This window comes from Hibiscus syriacus, unplaced genomic scaffold (assembly GCF_006381635.1).
Source record: "Hibiscus syriacus cultivar Baekdansim isolate YM2019G1 unplaced genomic scaffold, ASM638163v2 tig00012036_pilon, whole genome shotgun sequence".
NCBI lineage: Eukaryota > Viridiplantae > Streptophyta > Magnoliopsida > Malvales > Malvaceae > Hibiscus > Hibiscus syriacus.
In genome coordinates this window covers 83,761-107,643 of record NW_024062261.1, presented here as the reverse complement: position 1 = coordinate 107,643, position 23,883 = coordinate 83,761, and the positions used below count along the sequence as shown (strand labels likewise).

The following is a 23,883-nucleotide window of genomic DNA, read 5'->3' as shown; positions in this document are numbered from 1 at the left end:
TTTGCCCCCTCAGCTTTGTTACTTGATGAACCCTCATATTTATCTTCTTCCTTCGGTGCTTCCTCCTACAGTTCTTTATCAGCTTAACTGGTTGTGGGGGGTGAATCTTCCTTCGGTTTTCCCCCAAACTTATCTTCTATATTAATTTGTGTACCGCTTCGGAGAGTTAGCACATTGCATTGTTCTTTGCTATGAGGTTTGGTGACTTCAGTGTCACTTGGCAAATGTCCGGGTTTGCGTTCTTGTAATGCCGCGGCAATTTGACCTACTTGACTCTCTAATGCCCTTAACGATGAACTATGGCTCTGGAGTAGAGCTCCTTGATTTTTTATAGAGGTCGAGTGGTCTTGCAGCATTGTTTTTGTTGTTGCAATGAATTCTTGCATTGTGGCCTCTAAAGAACTAGTATTTGATGAATATAGCCCTCCCTTGTTTTGATTATGCCATGGCATATTCGATTGATAGCCCTGGGAATCATTAAAATTCTGCTGACGAGCTGGCTGTTGAGCAGTGTTGTTTCCTTGATTTCCCCAAGAAAAATTTGGATGCTGACGCCATCCAGGATTATAGGTGTTTGAATAGGGGTTGTTATTGTCTCGATTAAAATTGCCAACAAAGTTGATGGATTCTTGATTGGTTGGGCAATTACTCTCATTGTGATTGCCTTGGCATAATAAACAAACTGAACAGGCTACCTTCGCTTCCCTTACCTCACTTGGCCTTTGTAAATTTTTTAGCATGTTGGTAATGGCAGCAAGTTGGGCTGACACGGTATCATTAGAATCTAGCTCGAGAGCTCCATGTGTCTTACGCCCAAACCCATGCTTAGTTGAGGGAAACTGATAATCATTGGTAGCAATCCTATCCAAGATGTCAAATGCCTATGCTGGTGATTTATCCAGTAACGTCCCATTTGCTGAGGCATCTAGCATCATCCTCGTGGGTGCGTTTACTCCATTATAGAACATCACTACTTGTGTCCAATCTTGAAAACCATGGTTTGAACACTTATGAAGCAATGATTTGTATCTATCCCAGCACTCATGCATCGACTCGTCATCAGCTTGACGAAATGAAGCAATGTCGTTCCTAAGTTGGGTGTTCATGTTCGGAGGATTATACCGCAGCAAAAAATATTTTCACAGATCTGTCCATGACTCCATAGAACCCGCTGGAACTCCACTCAACCATGCCCTTGCCCTGTCTCGTAGGGAATATGGGAATAGATTTAATTTCAGAACATCTTCGTGCACCCCTTGTTGGCGAAAAGAATCGCACACTTCCAAGAAGTTACGAATATGCTGCCTGGCATCTTCATTTGGCATGCCCCCAAACTGCCCTATAGAGTTTAACATGTTGAACATGACAGGTTTCAGCTCGAAATGGGCTGCATGAATATCGGGTGCCACAATTCCAGGGTTGAGATCCTCTAAGATTGGATTTAAATGATCATGAATAGCCCAAGGCCTAGCTGCATTCCCAGCATTTGGATTTGCCTCGACATGTTGATCACCCTAATGGCTAATGCCCTGATTTCCGAGTTGGTACATATTGACACGTTATACTCGTCTTCTTTGTCTAAAGAGCCTTTCAATTTCAGGATCAATAGGTTTCAATGGCTCTTCAGGGTTGCTTCTGGTTATAAACTCGAAAAAATCTGAAAAATTAAAGAAAATATAAAGTAAAGATAACTAAAAGAAAAAAACTTTACACAAGTAATATAAAAATGCTATGACAAATCAATTTAACTACTAGTTGCAATTCCCCGGCAACGGCACCAAAAACTTATCTGTTGTTTGCGAGTACTAAAATATGATGCGGATATGTGTGCAAGTATACACAATCGAACAAGTAATAAAGTGATAAGTAGAGTATCGTCTCCACAGGGAATTGGGGAAATCAAATAGGTTTGTCAAGGCACTTTACTTTGTCACCTAAGTAAAGTTAGTTATGGTATATACAGATGAGAATGCAGTGGCAAAATGGAATGGACGTAGTGGAAATGGAGTGGTGATAGTGTGGTAGCAGATGGATATGTCGTGGCAAATTAAATTGTGATACGTGAAAACAAATGGAAATGTCAAGGCAAAATAAAAATGCAAATACTAGATTTAATATATGTAGGACTTTAGCTTTCTCACAAGACAAACAGCAATGGAAATGAGTGATGGGAGACACAAGGAAAACTTAAGTTTATTTCTCTGAATGGTGCTTCTTCTATGCTTACCCTGCCCGACAGAGTCTACTGATGTGCCCTATGCTATCTCTAGTAAGGGACTCGACAGACTAAAGATGCCCTGGCAAAACCGATTGGCGTAAGCCCAAGCAGTGATCCTATTGACTCAGCTAATAGAATATGTCTCGGCAATACCTTTTTGCGGTAGCATTAACATCTAACCTATCGTTTATACACAACTCCTTTTAGTCGAATAAAATCCTATTCTTATCTCTAAGGTGGATTAGGCCTAGTTACAATCTAGAACCCGTTGTTTATGTAGTTTCTCCCTAGCTTCTCTCGAAGACTAAAGATAAATTGCCAAGGCATTCTCTCAAACCTCATGAACCCTCCTAAGGAAAGGCTACTCTCGTAGATCCTACAACCTCAAGACTTTAAGCATCATAAACAAAACATAATAGAGCATGAAACAACAACCATTCATTAAAATAACAATTTAAATAACCATGCGAACTCCCACCAAATAGGATTAGTTCATGGTGGGGCTCGAAATCAACAAGCACAAAGTAAGATTCATTCGTTCCTTACAACCCAACAACAAAATATAAAAGCAAAGACTAAGGGGAGGAGAGAAAGTCTTCGACGTGCACTGCCAAATGCCTTCCTCGGCCACCAAGGACTGCTCTCAGTGGACTAGCTCCTCTCGGATGCTCAGAACGCCACTCCCTTCTGCTAGTCAAGGAGAAATGCCACGGCAAGTGGGATTGACGGAGAAAGATGAGACTTTCTCTCTATAACTTTTTAAGATCAAATATGGCTTGAACTAAAGTCCTCTTCAATATGGCTTCCTCCTCTATTTATAGGGGAAAATAAATCCTAAGGTTTGGTGTTAACCATCCTAGGAAACCCCAAAACCATGGTTGAGTTACTTGAGAGTCGAGCAGACTAGGCAATGATACAGCCTAGGTAGCTGGCTAGAGACCGGCATAATCCCGCTACAGGCGCCCTAGGACCGACAGGATCTGCAGGGTCAGACTAGGTAACGCCATCAACAGAACCGGTGGTTGAAGCGCCAAAATGTTGCGGTGGGTATCTCAGGCAGAGCATGCGTAAAATCCGGGACAGCTGGCTAGAAAATATCTTCTCTCTCCTTGTACGCTCCTGAAATGCCATTTGAACTTGGCATTTTTATTTAGCTCAGCAATATCCTTATGTCACGACATTTTAAATCCTCTTTTCCTTTCTTTCAACACCTGCACATCATCAGACAAGTACCTTTCCCATAAAGCAGCACCGCTGTAAAAATAAAATGCCACGGCAAACTGAAATCTACCACATGCAACTATATGCTCCTAAATGCATCTAAATGGTCCTAAATGGGCTCTTAGACATTTAATAACTTAAGTGAAAAGGTCTCAAAATATGACCTTTTCAAGGAGTTATCATTGATGAGGTAGAGTTGAGACCTGATTTGTCCTATGAGGAGGAGCTCGTTCGAATTTTAGATCAAGATGAGATAGTTCTTCGGAATAGGTGTATTCCAATTGTCAAAGTTCAATGGAGTAATTGTGGGCCCTCAGAAGCTACTTGGGAGACATTGGAGTCAATGGAGGCTCAATTTCCGCATCTGTTTATATCAGGTAAATGTCGAGGATGAAATTTCTTTTAAGGGATGAGAGTTGTCACACCAAAAAATAGGGCCTACAATTCTTTTAAATTTTTAGGACTAATTGAATTTGATTAAATTCGGGGACCAAAGTGAAATTTCAATTAAATTTTGGATCTAATTTCAGAAAGAAACTAAAGATGAATGACATATGACATGATTTTTCTATTTTCTTTTTTAAGGTTTATATAACCCCAAAATCAATAAAAGTTTCAAATTATTTATTTTCTCTCTCTTAAATATTTTTCTCTTTTAGAAACAAATCTTTGATCGTCATTTCATCGCCGATCATTGCTCCGTTTTTTACACTCCCCACACTATCATGTTCTTTGCGTCATCCCGAGTCCACTGGTGTCCTTCGTATCCTCGTTGTCGTCGGCGTGTGAGGGGGTGAGGAATATCAAGTTTCTGACATTTCAAAATCGAGCTCCCTATCATTCACCATTGTGAACTGAACTTGGTAAGTGTCTAAAAACCCCTTAAAATAGATGTAAAAATTTTTACGAAATTTTTTCAACCCCTGTAGGCCATGCACGAGCCCCCATGTGTCACCCCTGCACGTGGAGAAAGTTCACCACCTGGTGGACTGATTGGAAATGGGTCGATCCAACCTGACTCATGTCTGACCCGGCCCGCTGATCTAACACACTCACATGTGTCTGGCCCAATCCGACCCGACCAGGTCCGACTGTTGACCATTGATCATTGACCGACTGTTTATCGTTGATCGTTGACCGACCGTTGACTTTGACCAAAAGTCAAAATTTTTGAAAAGTTATATTTTATATTTTCGACGTCCTGAGTCTGATTCTGAATTCTGTTTTTCCAAATTCTTACCCAAAAGCCCCGAATCAAGTTCATTAACTCAAAAATGCTTAGTATTTTTAGCATTTTTACTTATTTAATTGAAATTTGGTTATGGAATTGATCCAAGAAGATATTTTTATGAAGATACTCGTGTTTCACCTGACCAAGGGTCAGTTAGGTCCAGTGTTTCCCATCCGTCAAACCCGCTCGATCCGTGTTCTACGAGAGTTACCCGTATGTTTCTATAAATTATTTAAATAAAGGTTAATATTATTCATATTAAGATTTCGATATAGATTTTTCGATTCATAGGATCTAGCGCTGCCACTAATCTTGATCGACAAACTTAGTAGTAGGCTTCCCTATCAGACTACTCAGATCGATACATGTGTGTTTCCTATTGGTGTTACATTATTGTTTTCAACTATTTTTCTGAGCTGTTTTAGATTTATGATAATACTAAATATTTTTAAGACACAATACTTGATTTTCTGAACATGATTTATCTGATATCTGATTTATTGTATATTTCTGATATGATCTCTGGATTACTGTATTTTCGTATATGATTTCTGAAAATAAAATATTTTCATGTTTTAATGGATTCAACTATCGTTTTCATTCGACTACATACATGTTATTTATGTCATTGGGGGTATTATTGGAGGAAGTATTTCAGACCTAGTCTATGACTTGTAAGACCTTACCACTTACCGCAGGCTCCTTGGCTTTGTGCTCAGGGTAAGTCCTTACCGCAGGTTCTTCGGCTTTGTGCTCAGGGTAAGTCGTTACTGCAGGCTCCTTTGCTTTGTGCATAGGATAAGACCTTACCGTAGGCTCCTCTTCTTTTTGCACAGGGTAAGCCCTTACTGGGTGTACAAGTGGTTATATGGTTCTGGGGAACCTACACATTCTAGCGATCAGACGATGGTAGTGTTCATGTTTTTAAAACATGTTTGATAAACCGATTTTACTGAAATATTTTATATGTATATTTTTTATACACCGTAAGGGACACACATAGCTTTTTAGCTTATTCCGTAAATTTTAACCTTTTCAGATAATAGCAGACTTGGCATCATGAAGATCGACTACTCCTACTTTTGTACTATTGTATATCTATATATGACTTTGTTATACTTTGGTGATACGTGTTTTGCTACCATCTTGATATATCTGTATTAACGGTATTTTGTTTCGTAAATGTTTCATAAGGCTTTCTGATATATGTATATATATAAATTTACTGTATAAATCCTTATTATGGATAAATTTCATATTATACTGTTATATAGATTTTAACGTTGTTTTAAATATTAAAAGAATTTCTGAATACGATATGTGACCACCTAGATTTGGGCATAACGTCTAGGCCAGGTCTAAGGGGTTACATATACATATTTACTTTATTGCTTATGATATTTCTTTAACAACTGATATTTATGTTAAATGCATAACATTTTATAGTGCTTTATCCATATGATTTTTAATGACATATTTCTAATTGTTGCATAAAGTATGATAGTCTTTGATTTATTGAATTGCATATGCTACTAATGTGTTTTCTCTCTTATCTTATTGAAATTCAACATCTTTTAAGTGTTTAAGTGTTTTTGTGCCAAAACATTTCATGGAATGCTTTTATTAAGAGGGAGCTTTGTTCTCAAATGATTTTTGAAACATCCTCAATACCGGGTTAGTGATCAAATTGTAAAGTTTCAGAATTTGGTGACTAAAGTAGAATAATGGATTAGTTCAATGATTTATTTGGAAATAAATCATAAAAGTTGTTAGTAATTATTAGATTAAGTAAAGGGAAAAATGGTCATTTGATAAGGAAGATTTTTATTTTTCCCTTATAAGATTATGAAACCACGTGGGAAGAGGGAAAAGAAGTTCCAGAGTTCTCTTCATCTTTCTTCTTCCTTCACGCGTGAAAACCAAGAGTCAAAGGTGAGTTTTCTGATTATTGGGTTCTTGGTTAAATTTAATATTGGTTTTTGATTATTAGATGATAACTAAGATTAAGAAAAGCTTAAGTTATCTTAAAATCAAAGTATGATGAAGTAAGGAGGGATTAAATATTTGAGGTTCTTGGAAGAAATATTGTAATAGAATTCATAACTTGAATTGGAAGTTAAATTTGACTTGTCATCAATCTAATTAAGAGATATGAAGTAATAAAATGGAATTTGGAACATGTTAGAAATTGAGTATGATTCTTGAATTTCATAAGGAAGATATGATTTTGAGGTTAAAGATGATTTACATGGATATAAGTTGGTTCAAGTAATGGTAGTTGAGTTTAATGACATAATAGGGGCTTAAAATAGAAGAATTAAGGGAAGAGTTGATGATTTTCGTGCAAAAATAACAGTTTTTGGGCTATGTGCATCGATCCACAATCAATGTGTACCGATGCATCAAGGGTAAAATTCCAGAAATTGTTCAGTGTGTATCGATGCACAGGAAGTGCATCAATGCACCCTTAAAAATGGGAACATCGAATGCAATTAATGCATCGATCCATAAGGAGTGCATCGATGCACATGTTAAGGAGTGTATCGATGCACATGTTAAGGGATGCATCGATACACTGTAGAATGCATCGATGCACTTCAAAGGGAAATTGAAATAGACAATTCTTTTTATCTAAGAAATGATAGATTAGAGTATATCCATGGAATACTGATATGTATCAATGTATAAACATGTAGATATCGCGCACGAACAAGTTACGGGATGACCATTAAGTTAAGATTCGATCGAAAGAAAGGAAATCATAAAAGGGGATTGAAACTTAGTGAGGCCAAGGTGAGTGTATACAAGTTAGTTTATGGTATTTAATGGAAATAAGACTTGCGACGAGTCTATTTCATATATTAGAATGCATGAATTTATGATCATAAGCATATGTTTGATTTGGGTATATGTGATATATATTACAGTATGTATTAAATGATTTGTGTGAATATATGTATTGTGATAAATTATAGGAATTAATATGAATGATCTATATGATTACATGGGAATGTGAAATAGGTTATGTGATAGGTGACCATATATGTTACATAGTATATGTGATCAATTATAGGAATCAATATAATAGATTTATATGACTACATGAGAAAGGTGATGAGTTAGATAAGATTAGACTATAGAGTAATATGAGAAAAATATATAAGTGAAGGGAATTGAGTATAAATGATGATACCAAACCATAAGATAAGTATTTACTTATAGGATAATATGAGATTATATGAATATATAGTATAACTTTATGAGGAATAATTGGGTGTTATATGATTTAGGTATGATAATGATCCACGTGTAAGTAAATTAAGTAATATATATATATATATATATATATGTTTATAAGTATAATATAGGTTATGTAATGTAAGTGCATACTAAGAAATAAAGAATAAGATGGATGATACGATATAAATTATATTATGAATTAGTGATGTAGGAATGCGATATAAATATGCAATAAATCTTATGTGTTATATGATAAATATGAACATATGAGAATAAGAGATAAGTGACTTAGAGATAGAAGTTATATGACCATGAATTATGTAAATATGAATAATTTAAGTGATATGTAACTATGAGTACTGGAGTATGTATCTATGTGATGTGATATATGAGGTTATATGAAATATTATATTATATGATTATATGAGTATATGAAACAGAATATAGATTCATGTAAGTTATATAGAAATGAGTTGTGTAAACATGCCTGATATCTATGACATGTTTATAAGAACACATGAGAAATGTTATATGCTATGAGATATATGAATACGAAATGATATGAGAATCTATATGAACTGCGTGATTACATGTATATATAAATGAAGCTACGAGTTTATATGAATATGTGATATATTTACATGAATATGGAAAAAAAAAGAGAAGATAAAAGATAATGCCCATGATATGTGTCATGAGAGCTAGGGGTATAGTTGGCATGCCAAGAGTCGAGGGTCTATGCGGTCCTTCGGGACATATATGTATAATTTGGAACATGTATGAGGTCTTTTGAGACACATATTTGGTCCTTGGCATATGTATATGATTCTTAAGGAATTTTCTATGTGGTCATTAGGGACATCTTATATGGCACTACGATGCATTTCTTCGCGGCACTTCGGTGCAATTCTACGTGGCACTCCGGTGCATTTATACGAGCTGTGATGACAGCATTAGTGAACAACCTCTATAGACTCACATGTTTATAGTTCTCACATGTGTACATGGGCTAATAAAGAAGATGATATAAAAGAACCTTGTATGATATTATGTGCCTTGTTTGTAATCTTTATGGTGAAATGATATAGGTGATATGATGGTGATGTGTATATAGCTTTGTTAAGAAGAATAGGTACAAGAACATACTCTTTATATGTTTTGGGTTAGGAAATATGTTATTTGAATTATATGATGATATGGGTATTTCTTTGTGAAGCAATATGTATGTACCTGGTGTATATATATATATATATATATATATATATATATATATATATATTTATGTTTGGATGCATTTTATGGGTTATCATGATTACATGAGATGTGCATAATAGGAATTAGTTATGATATGCTATAGTCAGTTTGTTTATGCCTCACTAAGTCATAGACTTAGCGTGTGATTGTTTCACACGTAGGTTACAAAAGCGAGAAGAGAAGCAAAGAAGAGCAAGACAAGTCAGCATCTCCCTTACAAAATTTCAGATCAGAAAATAGATGATTTAAATGTGTTTGGTTATTTTGAATACAGTTGACATGTACTAATTGATTGAGTTAACTATGCTCTGATTAATTGTGGTTATTGTGGTCAATTTATGTAATTAAACCGCTTTGATTTTATGAAAGCTTTAAATTTTCTTTGAATTTTGTCAAGAGTCAAAGTTTGAAAAGTCAATGTGACATCTCAGACTCGTATTCGGGTCGGGTACGGGTTGGGGTGTTACATTTAATGGTATCAAAGCTAGGGTTTAGCCGATTTTCGGCATAAACTGAAGTCTAAAGTGTCATAAAATGTGTACATGCCAACACAGAGTGAAAAATTATGATCTGATAGGGTAAGGAGTATGTTGTCTTGCCAATAGAATAAGATTTGTATAATATAGTAGAAATTGATTATAGAAACTATCGAAGTGAATCGATAACTGACAAATCTGATGGTGATATCAATTCACCTGCCCTAAACAGGCAGGATGAAGAGCGGAAACCTCAGAAAGTGTCTTATAAGATTAAAGGTTGATTTCAGAAGATTGAAATCTTATTAGAATAGTGATAGAAGATTTTTATTGTTTTGAATGGGGAAAAGCGATATAGATTAGTTTTGTTAGTACGTTGATATGATAGAATATGGTGAACAAGTGTCACCATAAAAGCGTTAAAAGATCAAATGATGCAGTGAGAATTGCTAAAAGAGTTCAAGAATAAGTGAATTATTGACAAGTGTATAAGATGTATAAAGTCAGAACTTACTAGTTTGAAATGAAGGGATAGTATTGTGTATAAGGAAGTGTGTATATAATAAGGATTTGCAGTTAAGATGGGAAAAGTTAGCGTTGGCTAACAAGAATATGTGATGGGAATGTACTGGAAGTATAAGATTATAAGATATTGTCAGGATATGATAACCAAATATGAAATGGATCTGGATACAGTTGTATATTTGGATCATAGTACTGTGGTATAGTAAAGGGAATAAGGATTTGTATATTTGAGTAAAGCTGAGGATTGATAAGAAGAGTTTAGGAATGGGTATATCGATGATCAGTTTATAAGACAAAGTAAGTCAGAATATTTAGTTGAACAACGGAAATTATAGGATGTATGAGAATGGAGGTGAAATTGACAAGTTAAGTAAACGAATTTTGAGATAATTTCGATTAGAAATGATGTATGTGATTGGTTGACTAGGGTTTGTGTCCTAGATTGGACAGATGTTATTGATTAACTGTCAGAATAAAAGTGATAGAGTTATAAGATTGGAAGAAAATGTAAAGTTGAGTTAATCAATTATGATGTGAATCTAAATATAGTTGTGTATTCTGATCAGATAGCTATGATGTCGAGAATGAGATAAGTATTTTTATAAAACCTTAAGGAAGGAAAACGCAAGTATAAGAAATGATAAAGAATGAAGTTCTGTATAAGTAAATGGGGTTATCAAAGTTATGAGGATGCAATAAAGATTGATACACAAAGATGAGTATAGGTGAAGGACAAGCGTATGTGAACATGAAAGGAAAAGTATGATTTGTGTATAAGGAATAAATAAAGGAATAATGGAGTAAAGAAATTAAAGGGATTGAGTTAAAGGATCAGATACGATAAGGGTTATATGGAAGCGTAGATGATAATTTTGATATAGAAGTAAGAAAATGTGCAAGGTGATGTGAAAAGATTGTTTGATTCCGTAAAGTATATGTTTAATTACATTTGAAGAAGATTTAAGGTCATGTTTTTGGTTAAATGATGATGGAAAACGAATTTGGTTATTATTGTAAGGCAGTTAGAGATGAATTTATGATGTTGAGAGATGAAAATAGATGTTACTGTAATGAATGACATTATATGGATTTTACAAAGGTCGAAGGAAAATGCAGAATCGAAGGAGAGAACAGACATAAATGGATTGAGGTTATGGGTTACTGTTTATATGATAAGTAACAGTAGATAAATGTATAAAGGAAAAAGATAGTTGAAGAAATAAAGAAAGGAAATATTAAGTAAAGGAGGTAACATGAGAACAATAGAAGATATGTTCTTATTGATATGTTCAGTGCAAATTCGAGGATGAATTTTCTTTAAAGGAGGGGATATTTGTAACATCATCAATACCAGGTTAGTGATCAAATTGTAAAGTTTCAGAATTTGGTGACTAGAGTAGAACAATGGATTAGTTCAATGATTTATTTGGAAATAAATCATAAAAGTTAGTAATTATTAGATTTAGTAAAGGGTAAAATGGTCATTTGATAAGGAAGAATTTTATTTTCCCTTATAAGATTATGAAACCACGTGGGAAGAGGGAAAAGAAGTTTCTAGAGTTCTCTTCATCTTTCTTCTTCCTTCACGCGTGAAAACCAAGAGTCAAAGGTGAGTTTTCTGATTATTGGGTTTTTGGTTAAAGTTAAGATTGGTTTTTTATTATTAGATGATAACTAAGCTTAAGTTATCTTAAAATCAAAGTATGATGAAGTTAGGAGGGATTAAAGATTTGAGGTTCTTGGAAGAAATCTTAGAATAGAGTTCATAACTTGAATTAGAAGTTAAATTTGACTTGTCATCAATCTAATTAAGAGATATGAAGTAATAAAATGGAATTTGGAACATGATAGAAATTGAGTATGATTCTTGAATTTCATAAGGAATATAGGATTTTGAGGTTAAAGATGATTTACATGGATATAAGTTAGTTCAAGAAATGGTAGCTGAGTTTAATGACATAATAGGGGCTTAAAATAGAAGAATTAAGGGAAGAGTTGATGATTTTCGTGCAAAAATGATAGTTTTAGGATATGTGCATCGATGCACATTCAATGTGTACCGATGCATCAAGGGTAAAATTCCAGAAATTGTTCAGTGTGTATCGATGTACAGGAAGTGCATCGATGCACCTTTAAAAATGGAAACATCAAATTCAATTAATGCATCGATGCATAAGGAGTGCATCGATGCACATGTTAAGGGATGTATCGATGCACATGTTAAGGGATGCATCGATACACTATAGAATGCATCGATGCACTTCAAAGGGAAATTGAAATAGACATTTCTTTTTATCTAAGAAATGATAGATTAGAGTATATCCATGGAATACTGATATGTATCAATGTATAAACATGTAGATATCGAGCACGAACAAGTTACGGGATGACAATTAAGTTAAGATTCAATCGGAAGAAAGGAAATTATAAAAGGGGATTAGAACTTAGTGAGGCCAATGTGAGTGTATACAAGTTAGTTTATGATATTTAATGGAAATAAGACTTGCGATGAGTCTATTTCCTATATTAGAATGTATGAATTTATGATCATATGCATATGTTTGATTTGGGTATATGTGATATATATTACAGTATGTATTAAATGATTTGTGTGAATATATGTATTGTGATAAATTATAGGAATTAATATGAATGATCTATAATATTACATGGGAATGTGAAATAGGTTATGTGATAGGTGACCATATATGTTACATAGTATACGTGATCAATTAAAGGAATCAATATAATAGATTTATATGACTACATGAGAAAGGTGATGAGTTAGATAAGATTAGACTATAGAGTAATATGAGAATAATATATTAGTGAAGGGAATTGAGTATAAATGATGATACCAAACCATAAGATAAGTATTTACTTATAGGATAATATGAGATTATATGAATATATAGTATAACTTTATGAGGAATAATTGGGTGTTATATGATTTAGGTATGATAATGATCCACGTGTAAGTAAATTAAGTAATATATATATATATATATATGTTTATGTTTATGTTTATAAGTATAATATAGGTTATGTAATGTAAGTGCATACTAAGAAATAAAGAATAAGATGGATGATACAATATAAATTATATTATGAATTAGTGATGTAGGAATGCGATATAAATATGCAATAAATCTTATGTGTTATATGATAAATATGAACATATGAGAATAAGAGATAAGTGACTTGGTGATAGAAGTTATATGACCATGAATTATGTAAATATGAATAATTTAAGTGATAGGTAACTATGAGTACTGGAGTATATATCTATGTGATGTGATATATGAGGTTATATGAAATATTATATTATATGAGTATATGAGTATATGAAAAAGAATATAGATTCATGTAAGTTATATAGAAATGAGTTGTGTAAACATGCCTGATATGTATGACATGTTTATAAGAACACATGAGAAATGTTATATGCTATGAGATATATGAATACGAAATGATATGAGAATTTACATGAACTGCGTGATTACATGTATATGTAAATGAAGCTACGAGTTTATATGAATATGTTATATGTTTACATGAATATGGAAAAAAGAGAAGATAAAAGATAATGCCCATTAAATGTGTCATGAGAGCTAGGGGTATAGTTGGCATGCCAAGAGTTGAGGGTCTACGCGGTCATTCGGGACATATATGTATTCTTTGGAACATGTATGAGGTCTTTTGAGACACATATTTGGTTCTTGGCATATGTATATGATTCTTAAGGAATTTTCTACGTGGTCCTTAGGGGCATCTTATATGGCACTACGGTGCATTTCTACGCGGCACTTCGATGCAATTCTACATGGCACTCCGGTGCATTTATACGAGCTGTGGTGAGAGCATTAGTGCACAACCTCTATAGACTCACATATCTATAGTTCTCACATGTGTACATGGGCTAATAAAGAAGATGATATAAAAGAACCTTGTATGATATTATGTGCCTTGTTTGTAATCTTTATGGTGAAATGATATAGGTGATATGATAGTCATGTGTATATAGCTTTGTTAAGAAGAATAGGTACAAGAACATACTCTTTATATGTTTTGGGTTAGGAAATATGTTACTTGAATTATATGATGATATGGGTATTTCTTTCTGAAGCAATATGTATGTACTTGGTATATATATATATTTGGATGCATTTTATGGGTTATCATGATTACATGAAATGTGCATAATAAGAATTAGTCATGATATGTTATAGTCAGTTTGTTTATGCCTCACTAAGTCATAGACTTAGCGTGTGATTGTTTCACACGTAGGTTACAAAAGCAAGAAGAGAAGCAAAGAAGAGTAAGACAAGTCAGCCTCTCCCTTACAAAATTTCATATCAGAAAATAGATGATTTAAATGTGTTTTGTTATTTTGAATACAATTGGCATGTACTAATTGATTGAGTTGACTATGCTCTGATCGATTGTGATTATTGTGGTCAATTTATGTAATTAAATCGCTTTGATTTTATGAAAGCTTTAAATTTTCTTTGAATTTTGTCAAGAGTCAAAGTTTGAAAAGTCAATGTGACATCTCAGAATCCTATTAGGGTCGGGTACGGGTTGGGGGTGTTACAATTTTTGTACTAAAATTGTATTTTTGTTTTTAACTTACATTACATTGTTATTTTGAACCAACAAAGTTTGAATTATTTTTGATATAACAAAAAGGGGAATAAATAAGTGAAAATTAAATTTCTCAAAGAAAAATGGGAGCTCAAATATTTTTTTAATAAATTCTCTTTTTCAAAATATATTTTTCTAAAGGGGAGCTTTTGTCAAAAACAAAATTTTCAAAGAAGTTTTGTTATAACAAAAAGGGGAGATTGTTGAACTTATATTTTGATATAACAAATATTTGTAAAATTGATTTTAGACTTAATCAAATATTTCAAAAATAATTCAAAGTCCAAAATAACTTCAAAAATATGTTTTCTAAATTGTTTTTATATATGAAACATTTTTTAGTTAATTAAAATATGTTTAAAGCTTTTAAAATATGAAAACCACTATTCAGTCACTACTTGATATTGTTCATAACTTTATTCATACACATGTATTGATCATGAATAGTGAGTTTCGTAACTTTTGATAAAGTTTCGAAACTTTGCCCTTGAAACAACTTCAAAGGCCCAATTTTCTTCATCGGTCATATTTTTAAGTAAGAGTTTCAAAACTTTCATCAAAGCTTTGAAACTTTCAAAAACAGTGTGTTTAAGAGTTTCGAAATTGTCCCTAAAGTTTCGAAACTTCCTATGTAGGTAGCCTTAATTGTGCATTTGAAAGCTTTCAACGATTAGAATTCATCCCCAACGGTCATAAACAACTAAAAACTCATTCCACGCCATAAAAACACTACGAGGACACTTGAAGAAGGTTGCAACACCAATCTAAGCAACAGAGATCAAGAGAAAAGCTTTTTCACTTTTATTTTCCTTTTCTCTTGTACATAAGTGTGTTTGAGCTCATTACAAATCTTTTAATTGTTTTATTGTGAGCTTAATTATTGTAAACATCTACCTTGTGAGGTTTTCTTGTTTACTTCTTTTATCATTTTATAAAAAGGGGAGTGGTTCTATTTTAGCATTTGAAAAGATAGAGATTTGTAAAGATTACTCTTGAGCCTAAAAAAAGAAAGAATAAATTAGTGAATTTGTTAGAAAATCCTTAGTGTGGAGTTAAGGTAGTGGATGTAGACTTAGTTTAGAAGTCGAACCACTATAAATCATTATACAAATTCTCCTACCCTTTCTCCTCCATACCCAAAATTTTTCAAAAGGTCAATTCACACTCTCTTGGCACTTTTTCATTGTTCATTGAGCTTTATTAATCCTAACACATAGAAATTTTTATGATATAAAAAATTTATCTGATAATCATGCACACTAAAATAATCATCCTAATCGAGTGATTCCTTTAGTTTCATTACTTTTTCATTTTAACTTTTTATCATTAAATAATTAGAAAGGGTGGAAGGAAAGAGTAATTTTTTTTTAATTTCTGAATGAAGAAAACATAAATATGAGTTAAATATGACACAAGCAATATTGAATATTAGGTGGATTGTTGTCAAGAAATTAAATTTACCTAATGATGGAACCAGAACCATATAAAGAATACATTTAACATAAAAAGGAAATAAAATATTGATTTTTGAAGTTTGAGGTGTTTTCAAGTTAAACGAATATTAGATTAGTGTTTAAAAGGTCGAAATAAATTTGCTGGTAAATTTTAGGACTCGTTGACCGCCGTTAACGATGACTAACATGATGACTAATTACATAAAGTGGTTACCAGAATTTAAATAGATGGAGAGAAAAAAAAGGGAAAATGAAAAAAAATGATGGAGATTCTATTTTATATGGATCTAAAATGTCATTTTGATGTGAATTTAATTTTTTTTAAAATATTTGGTTTCATCTTTCATATTATTATACCGTTTTTATTTAGCGTCGAGTGACCAAATATGAGTAATTTGAAAGTTTAGTGATTAAATTTTAAAAAATAAATTGGGTGATGAAAATAAGATTAAGAGGAAAGTTCAATGATGGATAAAGTAATTTATCCTTTGTTTATTCATAAGCAATAGTTGCCACTTTCACAACGCGCAATCTCGGAAAAGTCCAAAATAAACCATTCCAAACGATTCTGATATTTGGTCAGAGATTGTAACAATGAGCGACGGGAAGACGCCATTCGACGCCGCAATGCGATTGCGGAGTATAGGAAGAAACTCCTTCAACAAAAAGAGTACGAATCCAGGGTTCGAGCAGGTTTCTTCCCATCTCATCTCATTGTCTCCACCATTAATCCAATTTCGACCATTTTTCTCGATCTGCATTATATTTTAATTTGAATTATTGTTCCGTTGTTTCCCACTTTGAATTTAGGGTTTTCCTGATCCGTTATGTTTCTCTGTCTGTTTTATGAGTTGTTTGTCTTGTTTAAAGCGATTTATTGATATGCTGCTTCAAGCTTTGATTGGTTCAATAGATAATAACTTTCTTTTCAATTCAAATTATCCTTTGAAATATCTTCACTAATTGTGATGAAAATGGCTTTTGTTTTCGCTTTTGCTGCCGATGAAATTAAAATTTTTGGAGCTTCTGCAAAAAGAAAGGATAAATTTGAAATAAAGAAAAAAGTTGTAGCTATTATTTTAAAGACCAAATCTTAATCTCTCTGAATAATCTTATGCATATGTTAGATGTTTTTTATAACATGTAGTCTTACTCATCAATGTTCAGGTTGAGAGAGTCTGAGAGCTGCTAGGAAGGAATTCAACAAAACAGATGATTTGAAGTCTCTTCAGAATGTTGAGCAGATCATTGGAGAAGTTCTTAGGCCTCTTGATAATGAACGCTGTAAGCCTGTAACTATACCTTTTTTCCTGCACTTTTTTTTCTTCTAATGTTGATGTTTGTATGTTGGTTCAATGGGCTAAGCATATTCCGAAATTATATTACAAACTTACACTTAATTTCTGTGTTGGTTCATATTTTGTGAGAATTGATAAATTATAAGGAATATAAACTTGGATGTTTGTATGACTTTTCAGTAATTGTTAAAGCAAGCAGTGTCGCTATGTTGTTGGTTGCCGCAACAAAGTTGATAAGGAGAAACTGACTTCAGGAACTAGAGTGGTTCTTGCCATGACAACACTTACAATCATGCGAGCTCTTCCTTGTGAAGTAAGTAGTTAGCATCTGAATTAGTTAATATAAAAGCAAGTATTCTTTGCAGATGTTTGATACCATGTTGCATCTTTGGATGGCAGGTTGATCCAGTTGTTTACAACATGTTGCATGAAGATCCTGGCAAGTGGCAATGTTAGCTACTCAGCTGTTGGTGGTTTACCTGATCAAATTCCAGAGCTGAGGGAATCTATTGAGCTCCTTCTCATGAATCATGAGCTTTTCCTTAGAGTTGGGTTAAACCTCCCAATGTGATTATTGCTTCATGTTTCCCCCTATTCCAATTCTGGAGTTTTAAAGGGCGTGCTTGTGCATATGGTGATTGGTGAAGCGTGCTGTTGAGAACTGATTTTGGTTGAGATTATTTGAAATATTTCATCTTCATTGCAGGGTGTCCTCTTGTATGGGCCTCCTGGTACTGGCAATACATTGTTAGCCAGAGCAATAGCGAGTAATATTGATGCCAACTTCTTGAAGGTCTGTTTCTTTTGAACCATATCTCTTACCTTGAATGCCTTTTAACCTTTTCATCTAAATTCAGGTTGTTTCAAGTGCAATAACTGACAAATATATAGGAGAAAGTGCAAGACTGATACGAGAAATGTTTGGATATGCACGTGATCACCAAGTGAGAGACTGGAGTTAATGAATGCTTCTTCTGTTCTTTATATCCCTTAATATCACTCTTTATGTTTGTTTCCTTTTATTCTGCCTTGCATCATCTTTATGTATGGGATCGATGCTATTGGCGGACTCCGTTTCATTAAAAGCAAATATTCTTGCACTTTCAACTGTATCTTGACACACCATAGTTATGTTAATACTTTTTATTGTTCTCCTCATGGAGTGGATGAAAAGTTGTTTACTGCTAATGAACTTCTATGTGCCTTCAATTACAGCTTTATCCAGGTCATGGTTTTAATTTATTGCATTTCCTCTGTCAAATTTCTCTCAATGTAATCCTTTATTGCTTTACATTCTCCAAAGTGTGGGGTAATCATTAAAAACTTAAAATGTTTCATGTAGGTTAAAATGATCATGGCCACAAACTGACCTGACTTTCTTGACCCTGTACTTCTTCGTCCTGGGTGTCTAGACAGAAAGATAGAGATTCCATTGCCAAATGAGCAATCAAGAACGGAAATCCTCAAGATTCATGCTGTTGGCATAGCCAACCATGGTGAAATTGACTACGAGGCTGTTGTTAAACTTGATGAGGTAAGTCAAATGTGGCTTGTTTCTGTTTCATGCTTGTAATCCCCATTGCTAAATATAATCTTTGCCAGTATTGCTTTAGGGATTCAATGGTGCTGATCTACAAAATGTTTGCACTGATGCCGGAATGTCAGCAATTCGTGCAGAACGTGATTATGTCATCCACGAAGATTTCATGAAGGTAGAAGCTTGAAACTCAAAAGACTTGTTTCTTTTATCTGGCAAAGCATTACAATTGGGGAGAGTTTGGATAACAGGTGATGATGTGCTCATCTCTCTCTTTATCTGATGACATTGCGGGCAGTAAGAAAATTAAATGAAGCCAAGAAACTGGAATCAAGTGCGCACTATAGCGCCAATTTTGACAAAGAATAGCTTTTTCTGGCTGAGACGATGCATTTTAGATATTTACAGAGCTTTCATAACAAAGGGTTTAGCTATGGATTATGGAACGATTTTTAGCAAGTTCAGGTTGTTATATTTCTGTTTCCTTTCATACTTTTGACCACGTTGTTGGGTCTTAATTTCGATTTTATTGTTATTGGGGATTAGAGCTCATGAACCTTTTCATCAATTTAAGGTTTTTTCATAAAGTTTCTAATGCGCGTATGAATAAGGAACTAGCAGTGCAATTCCTTTATTGGAGTTATAAATCCGGAGTACAGAGCATAATTAACCAAAAGGAGAACCCATTTTAGCTATTTGCACCATTTGGTTAGTAGGAACATAATGCCTGCATTTCACTGATGTCCATGTTGGCTAGTTTTAAGGACCTTTTAGGGTATTAGAGCCTTTATCGACTCGTTGTGCATTAGATGCATTTCTTTTCTCTATGTGGTATTCATGTTCCCCCCCCCCCCCTCATGAATTGATTTAACCTAAGTCGCCTTCTTGCACTCATCCAAGTTGGTAAGAGAATTAAATTCATATATAGAATGAATAGAAACAAAAACCTAACTAAATCGGAGTGTTACGAAATTGCAATTGGAAATTTCATTATTAAAAATCTGAGTCTACTCTCTAAGTAACTTACCATGGCACATGTGCCATGGATTCTATTAAATATTCTAATAAATAAAATCTAAAAAGAAACTCTCTTCATTTGGTCTACAGGAACAAACATTCAGTCATGTAAAGTAAATCCATGTGAAACCATGTATTTTTTTTTAATTAAACACGTGTGATTATATGACCGAATCTTCACATGTGTTTACATATGACCAAATCTTTCTATTTGCCTTGAATCGTTGTTCGAAGCTGATGCGAAATGATTCATAATCAAATCACCTAGTCGATTTGTTGAATCTGAAATTCCGCATCAGTAACATCATAGCTTGCATTATTGTATGATATCAAGCTTTATTGTTATTGTTGTATGGTGTCAAATCTTGCTTTTTTGCTTCCCTCGCTAAATTAACTAAGCGACTGCGAGGATAGCTCAGTGAGACAAAAATATTATTTATGACAATAACATCATACGTGAGACTTCGGTCTAATCACCTTTAAGTGTTAATTGCTAATTTTCTGACTCCAATTCTGGCATGTAGTGTCGAAACTTCAAAAATCATTATTTATAAATATCATAACTTTGTCATTTAAAATATCCGCGGGGAGAACATCAGACTGAAGATCTGAAAGTCTCGTGTTCAATCCATATTTACCGCATAATTCTTTTTTACCTTTCTCCACTTTTCCTGATCATTTGATAACCTTCTGTATCAGATGTCTAATGGAGATAAAAACAGACATTAGGCTCTGGCCCGGCTACTCTTTCAGAACAATTAGAGTCCTTTTGTGATTGAGTAACGTAAAACACACCCACTTCTGAAAAGCCACTGGTCTAGGAACTAATGACAATATTCTTTCTCTTTGAGAAAGCACAAGCTGTGAAACCAATGGCATGTGTAATGTGTGTAAATAATAATATACAATGACAATAATTGCTATTTTGAACTTTGAGAATTCGGTTGTCTTTCACCTACAATAATTGCTTCTCTCACTAAACTAACTAAGCCACTACGTGGATAAGTGGAAATATAAGATGAAATCTACTAAGCACTAGTTTGGTTGCCTTTTAGAAATCAAGAAAATAACATGAATCCATAGGACACTGAACTCTGAGAAATGAGAATCCCAATGATTAATCGACTAAATCAAAACTTCACTTTAATGGAACAATTGCTTGTCATCGACACGTCAGTCTGCACCAACAACATGATGGGCTCTATGATAAAACAAGATCAAAACACAAATACAAACAAGTGTTGGAAGGGTCCATCTTATTTCCTGTCGCTAGTTCATGGACTAGTGACTTTTGAGAAGTGGGTGTGTTTTATGGTTATCAATCTCTAAAGGACTCTCTACTTGATCTGAAAGAATAGCTGTGCCAAAGTCTAACGTATGTTTTTATCTCCATCAGACATATCTGATATACAAATGGTTATCAATTTTATCAGTCACACGCCTTCGCTATCCCAATGAAGACTGATTGATCAGGGGGGGAAAAATCATTGCGGTGAACATGGATCAAACACGTGACCTTCAGATCTTCAGTCTGATGCTCTCCCAACTGAGCTATCCCCGCGGTTGTTCCATTTTCTCCAATACTTTTATAGAACCAAAATACGATTGAAGATCTCACGCATAAATACGCCAGAGTTTCACAGTTGTGCTTTCTCATAAAACAACATTATCTTTCGTGACGATTCATCTCTATTTAGATTAATATTCTTTTCCCAATTGTTTCAGGTAAGTTATAGTTTCTCTTTTTCTATTTTAATGGTAACTATTACTATCACAGATAATATAATCTCAATACTTTTAGAAACGTAATTTGCTTTCCGAATCAATCAATGAATCCAAAAAAAGTCAATAACACATATTACAACACAACTAGGTCATAAATATTTCAGATATTCAAACTTCTCTGCTGACTCTCAGTGTTTACCCTGTTCTGAAACCATTTGATAAGTCCCATAAGAGCAACAACTGGATCTTCACATTTCATCAACTGTCCTGCAACTTCAGCTGGTATTGCTTCAACCTTGTCTAGCCACCCTTTGATTTCATCAAAAAGTTGATGATCTTGAATTCCCAAATAGTTAGAAGTCTGTGTTTTGAAACCATTAAATGTACAATAAGACAAATGAAGATGCATATCCATGCGTCCTGGTCTTAGCAGCACTGGATCAATACGGTCCTTGTGATTTGTTGTGAACACTATTATCCTCTCATCCCCACAACTTGACCACAATCCATCAATGAAGTTCAGCAAACCAGATAAAGTAACCTGCAACGGCACCAACTATCAAGTAAAAAACCAATTTCGATTTCCCTACAAAAGGAGTCCTAGTCAAGTGTGATAAAAGTCGACTCAAATATTACCATACTTGAATTTGAATAGCAGGAACTACTCGAACTTAAGCTTAACTAGATAATAGATTAAGGCCCTAAGGGGTATTCATTATTGATGCATACCTTTTCATCTTCAGCATAATCTAGTGATGTATCAATGTCTTCAATGACTATTATAGATCGATTACCTGTACCGATCAACAATCTTCTCAAATCCGAATCGCATTGAACTTCCTTTATATCCAAATCATAAACATCAAACCTGAGATAATTAGCCATTGCAGCTACCAAACTCGACTTCCCTGTACAAGGTGGTCCATATAACAAATACCCACGTTTCCAAGCCTTCCCTACTCTCCTATAAAACTCTCTTCTTCTCGTAAACCTATCAATATCTTCGATCAGTGCAGTCTTCATTGTCGGATCCATTGCCATTGTCTCGAAGCTTGCAGGATGATCAAGATTGATCGAACCCCAATAATCTATACCCTGATAATCAACCGTATGAAGCTTCAATGTCTTCTTCTTGTCTTTAATCTCTTTCGCCTTTTGAAGAACGTAAGGCAAGTATGAACTCAACACCATCTCTCTGTTTCTCTTTTGAAAGCTCAGCTCGAAGTACCATATGTCCTCCTTAAAGATCCCATCTTGTGTGTTGTTTTTCCTTAACCTATGATTCCTTGAAGAAGACAAAAACACCCACTTCAACTTCACACCATTGAACACATCGACCATTACTTGATTCTTGTCGGTGATCACTTGCAGTCCTCTCTCTTTTTCGGGCCGGTTAACTTTGATCCTCGGCGCCGAGGATGAAAGTTTTTCGCCCAAGTAAACATTAGCTGCGTAGAAGATTTGATTGGCAGTGAGACCGTCGGATTCTTCGATGACAACCGTGAGCTAAGAAGATACAGAAGATGATATCTTTTGAAGATGTAAAAAGAAACTATCTTTGATGATTTCTGGTATGAGATCATTTGCGATGGTTCGTAAGAGAATGGCTGAAGCGGTGAGGGAAGCAGTTGCTGAGAGAATAGCTTCGTACGAAGGCATTGTTTTGGTTGAAAATCACATTTCTCGTTTTCTGTAGAAAAGTCGATTTTTAGGTGGGGTTTAGAGAGGGAATTCTCTGGACACAAACTTGCCTTGTTTCCAGGCCGAACTGGGAAATCCAACATCTTAAATTAAACCCACGATTTGAAGAAGATAAAGCTAAAAGGATCGGCCCAAAATACTTTTTTTTCCTTTTTGTTATCCTTCTTGTTCCTAAAGATTCATCTTGTTTAATTCAGATCGATTCAGATCGTATATCTAGTTGTGATGTGTGACTCTCCTAATATAAATTTTTTTATATATACAAGGACTTAAATTTAAAATTTACTTAAGTGATATCAAGCTGCTTACCATTTAAAATAATCCTATTGATAAAAAGATTTA

The 23,883-nt window shown here is 34.0% G+C and overlaps 1 non-coding gene and 2 pseudogenes across 1 annotated transcript; 1 reads left to right on the top strand and 2 right to left on the bottom strand.

The window, feature by feature from the left end:
• Positions 1 to 16,835: 16,835 nt before the first annotated feature.
• On the top strand, positions 16,836 to 19,640 carry LOC120205025 (annotated as a pseudogene).
• Positions 19,641 to 21,603: 1,963 nt separating this feature from the next.
• On the bottom strand, positions 21,604 to 21,676 carry TRNAF-GAA. The gene has a single exon. It is a non-coding gene; the product is annotated as a tRNA-Phe (tRNA).
• Positions 21,677 to 21,998: 322 nt separating this feature from the next.
• LOC120205017 lies at positions 21,999 to 23,511 on the bottom strand (annotated as a pseudogene).
• Between the last annotated feature and the right edge of the window lie 372 nt (positions 23,512 to 23,883).